We start from the raw sequence: 5,723 nt of genomic DNA, 5'->3' as shown, positions 1-5,723 counted from the left end.
TTGAATAAGCAAAGATGAGAAGGTTGTGTGGAGGATAGTGCAGAAATAGCATTAAGCAAACTTCATGTTTCTGATGTGAAGTAGAGGGGAATGAGTTGGGATAGGTCGAATCAGCTTATGAGAAACTTCCAATGAGGGGCTGGTGAATTTGGGGCTTATTTCCATAGGCCCAAAGAAGCACTTGAGATGGCTGAATGGAGGAGTGACATTCTCAGAGCCATGCTGTATGAGGAGTAATTGAGCACAAGATACAAAATGAATTGAAGGGAGAAACAGGCAGGAATCACTGAGACCAATAGGTGGTTTCGGCAGTTTAACAGGTGCCAGATGAGGCAGCTGTAGGGGAAAAAAGGAAAGAATTAATTTTTGAGCCATTAGAGAAAAAAGTAACAGAGATTTATGGCATGAGGTGATAACAGAGAATGAAGATGCATGATGTTTTTAATGAAACAGCAGAAGTTGGGGAGATAATTAACAAAAAGGGAAATTGGAATGTAAGAATAGTTTATGGGCAGCAGGTGACTTTGGTTTGCAATCTTTGAATTTGAGATGATAAAACTTCATGATGCTTCATATTTACTGGGCATACTGAAGAGGTGCTGTGTGCATTTGAGGGGGTGGGCGAGCAAATAAAATCTCAAAAAGGGTACATCAGGCAAATGAAACCATGCTGCTGGCTGATAGGTAGGCTGATCAGAATTATTAGCTTAGCGTGTGGAACTACCGGGTACATGAACTTCTGAAGGAAGAGATAGGGGCAGAAAAAGGCAAAGGGCCCAGGTATGATTTTTGGGAGACTTCCTCTTCAAGGTAAACAAGAGCCATTAAAAACCTATGAGTGTGTAGAGTCAGCTAGGTACAGATTTGTTGCTCTGAGCCTAACTAGCTATACCTCAGTTCATATTTCCAAAGAAACCAGAGTTGTTTGGGCCAATCAAAAACCAAATTTCCAATCATGAAAACTAATTTTTAATGTATATGGCCTACAAGTAGTCAGATTATATGAAAACTTTTGGAGGTCAATAAGAGCAGAATGAATATTTCTATAGAAAAATGAGCAGGAGGCATAAGCAGGAAGTTTCTAAAACAAATACAAAAGTCCAAGAAACATTCAAGAAAAGCATCCAACTGCACTGGAAATAAAATAATGTGATATAATTTTGTTGCTTAGCAAGTTGGAAACATTCTAATTGAAAAACAATACCCAGAGTTAACCAAGGTGTGGGAAACAGGCACTTAGTGGAAAGTAAAATCACACCCCTTCTGGATGACAATTTGGCTGACCCAGTGATTTGGAATAGTGAGTTCTTCAAATGTAAAAAATAATTGTTTGGTACCAATCTGTAAATGTAAGTGTTCATATCAGCTTTGTTTGCTAGTTATACAAAGTATAACATAAACTATTTCTAGCTGATTTAATAGTTGTTAACATTATTGCATATGTTGTTCTTAACTTTTTTCCTGAATATCTTGCATTACAGTTCTCCTAATTATAACTTATTTCTTACATGATGCTCTTGCACATTGTCTTCTATTGATTAACGTGTGGCGTTTAGTTCTGCTCATTTATAATTGCATTTCTTCAAAATTTTCTGCCAGACTCATTGTTGTGGAGTCTCATTTGGATGTGGTAGACATCTGGTCACCGTCACTGTTTCGTGGACGTATTTTTTACATTAGACTGTCTTATACTCCTATTGACTGCACATAAAGCAATACTTTTTATGCTTCTTGAATTTCTTCAAAAACTGAAAAAGTAAACAGTGGTTCAGAAATGCTTAAAACACTGTCACAGTCAGAAATGCACTCAATTTTTGCAAGCCTTTTGATGCTCCAGATTAAGTTTTAAATAGATGACTTTAACATGTTATAGAAATTCTAGATCTACTTTCTAAAAAATATGAAGGAAATACAGACTTAGAGGCTTATACAATTCCTTATAAGTGGTGCATGAGCCCACTAACTGCCATGGTCAATATTTATAGAGAAATTCGTTATCACTAAATGCTAGATTTTCCTTTGCTGGGGTTATCATGTGCCAGCCATTCCCTCCTGACCCTTGGGAAGTTAACCTAAGTGTTTTCTATATAATGATAAATATTATATATATATATATACATACATATATACACACACATACACACACACACACACATATACACACACATATATATGGATGAATGGCAAGCTGGTATTTGTAAACATTGGGAGATTGGTTAAATAAATTCTAAATACATAATAAATTATTTTACTTTTCTAACAAATATAAAATGAGGTAAGTCACTGTAGTTATAAGTTCTTTGATATTACCAAGAACTAGGAGGGGAACAGGAGAAGTCCAATTATTAGTCATTTAGACATAGTTGAACTGGTTAAGTGTTCAGGTTCAATTTCAGTTTATACTGAAGTCTCACTCTGCTGCCCAGTCTTACTAAACTGGTTTCTTCTTCCTCTGGCATTGACATGTAGTTAGCATACTGCCAAATGCATCTTAAAAATACAGAGCAGCTTGATTTCGTCACTTAGCATTTGAGAGAGTGGGAGCATGTAGCTTATTACAAATCTCATTGGAGTGTTCCTGTAACTTAGGAAATGTGTTGTTTCTCACAGGTGTGCTGGGAAAAGACTGTGAAACACTGATCTAATGTCACTGGACAATTCACTGGACAACCCTACCTGTAAGAGACCCCAGAGAACTTGTTCCTGGCCCATTCTGCCTTCCTCATAGGAATAGAGGTAAACATCTTCATTCTATAGTTTATCAGTTTTATTATCGGCAGAATGACATGCTATTTTTGTTGTGTTTGTCATGTGGATAATGCTGGTATTTGGCCAGAGATTCAGGGTTGCAAATACTTGAGTTCCATGTGGCTACACCCAATTCCTTGGGATGGTCATAAAAGAAACATAGCTACAGAGGTCCAGGTGAGGCAAAGCACATTCTGCATTTCTATAGAGCTGTTGGCCCAAACCCCAGTAGTTTAACTTGTTGAGTTAATTAGATTCATTTAAGTCCTGCCCCTTCCTTAGCCCCATCCATCCTTGGCTTCTGTGCCATTCCATTCTCAAGATCAGAGAAAGCCAATCCAAGGAGGTACAAGGTAGAGAATGTCTTCTTGGTATCTAGCATATCTGTGGTTTAAGCTGAAAGTCCCAGGGGAGCATCCTCAGCCACGTAGGGGAGTCACCTGATGTGAGGGGCTTTCATCTCTTTTATAGCAAGAACTTTTAATGCCTGGTACTTTAGGACTGTTAATGTTTTTTAACTTAACCCAAAAAGGATAGGTGGGAGAAGTAGAGAGGAAAGGCCAATATGTCACAATGGTGAAGAGACAGGATGGAGGTGCTATAGGACAGTGGTCAAAGGAGCAGGCTCCAGTGCCAGATTGCTGGGCTAAAATTCTGCATCTGTCACTTCATAACTTAGTCAAGTTACTTAATGACTTTATGCCCCTGTTTTCTCATCTGTGAAGTGGAGATAATACTACATGATCCATGAGAATTAACTTACTTAATAGAGGCAAAGTCCTTTTGGAATATAATAAGTGCTTAATAAATGTTATCATCATCCAGACATATCATATGACCATTCCACTGTAACCTCAGACAGTCATGTTTCTAACAAATGGTCATCAGTGTCCAGAAAACCTAATTTTATCAGTGTGCTTAGAGTGGACTCAGATACACTTGTTTGTCCTAACCACCTGCATAGCCAACCGATTTTGAGAATAAGCAGCCAACATATTAACTTAGAATGGAAGGTACAATTGCCTGTGATCTAGAATATTTTGGTCTCGACCTTTGGTCAGTTTTCTTCCGTGTAGACAAATTGCATGAGATGGTAAGTCAAATTACAATCAGAAGAATGCATAGGAAACATAAAATTAGATTATGAGGGTATTATGTGGGGAACTAACTTGGGTGATCAGATGTCCCAGTTATCTCTCAGAACAAATCTGTAGATTGGTAGGTCGTAATGCCATCTTTATCACATAGTGCAGAAAACGTAGGGAAAACACAGCTTTTTGAATTTCTCTTTTCTAGACTCCAAGCAGTCTATCCCTCTTCCCATGAATAGGTCCCACTTTCAGATAGAATTCAAAAGGTTGAATTTGCAGGTTTATTAGTTGCAGTCATATTCTAATCTTGTTTTCTTGAGTCTCCATCTTATTTTCCCTAATTCAGTTTGGAGATTCCTGAATTTTGGGTATGCAGTTATAAATAGTCCTGTAAAGCAATTCTTCTCAAATGTGAATGTACATAGAAAGTACCTGGGCATCTTGTTGAAATTCAGGATCTGACTCAGTAGGCCTAGGGGCGGGGGGGCGGGGGGGGGGGGCTTCGATTCTGCATTTCTGACATGCTGCAGGTGATGCCCATCCTGCTGTCCACAGGTGCGCTGTGAGTAGCAAGTTTGTATGAATCCGGATACCATCTATTGCCTCTACATCTTTTTCTGGTTTTACTGTTAGAGAAAAATAGAACTCCATGTTCTGAAAGTAGCATATGAAGTGGCTCTTACTAGAATATTTGTGAGAGTTTTTGTAAACTATGAAGAATTATACAGATGAAGTGGCTTGCTGGGCGTCATTAACTACCTCTTAATAAATAAATAAATCCTCCTGGCTACATAGATTGTCAGCATAAGAAGAAAATGCATAGTAAAGTAATGCCTATCACTTATACCATCTGCCCCTTTATTTTTATTTGGGCTTTCATCTGAATTGATTGTTGTTTTCTGTTTGTGAGGTCTAGCCTCTCGTAATGAGCAAGTCTTTTTGTTCTCATTTCCAGTTTCTGAGGGGTGACTTCCTATCTCTTTGAACAAATTGCCAAAGTGTAGTTTTTTTATACAACACAGTCTCTGTTTAAAGTCAGTGTTTCAAACACTTGCATCATATCTGGTAAAAACCTGCTTGAATATTTTCACTTGATGGAATAATAGGTCTACTTGCTTTATTCTACAGACATTATTTTTAGACATTGTTAAATCATCATCATAACTACTATTTTTTGAGTTCCAATCATATGACTTTGTACCATGAACTCTTACATAGTTTACATTACATACATTTATTTTTTTCTTAGTCATTAAAATAAACCTGAAAAGTGAGGGTTTTATATTGGTAAGGATGGGATCAGTGAAGCTGTAGTAACAAATTACCCCTCAAATCTCAGTGGTTTAGCAAAACAAACATTTATCAACCAGTCACACAAAGTCCAGGGCTGGTCAGGGAGGATTCTTCATTTTATGAGGCCATCATCTTGACTTGTGCCTGGGTCTTAATTTACAAAGGTGACTGAGTGATGACATTGAGAGGTCAATGCCATTAAAAGTTTATTGTTAGTCACAATTCCCCTTTAAAAGAGAGGCATAGCAAACCATGCAGGGCCCATGGGGAAGTACCAGAGTTGGTTGGGAGGCAGAAGCAGGAGCAAGGCCAGTCCAGAGCTTCTATTGTGTTGCCCTTATGGAAGGCAAAGCAGGGTGGGGGAAATAGCTTAATACTGGCTACTTTGAATAGTGTTGGTAGGCTCTGAACTGCAGGGTGGTACCTGGCTCTGGGTGATTTAGGGCAGGGGAAATATTGGCTTGGTAAGTGAAAATTAGAAAAAGGAAGTGGTTGGTGGTATGGACTTGGGATTTGTTGGAGGGTTTATAATGTGATTTTTGTGCATTCAGGAAAGTTGGATCAGAGAGGAGATGTAAACAACTTTGGCTA

This window comes from Myotis myotis, unplaced genomic scaffold (genome assembly GCF_014108235.1).
Source record: "Myotis myotis isolate mMyoMyo1 unplaced genomic scaffold, mMyoMyo1.p scaffold_m19_p_18, whole genome shotgun sequence".
NCBI classification, from domain to species: domain Eukaryota; kingdom Metazoa; phylum Chordata; class Mammalia; order Chiroptera; family Vespertilionidae; genus Myotis; species Myotis myotis.
Note: the sequence above shows the minus strand (reverse complement) of the source record.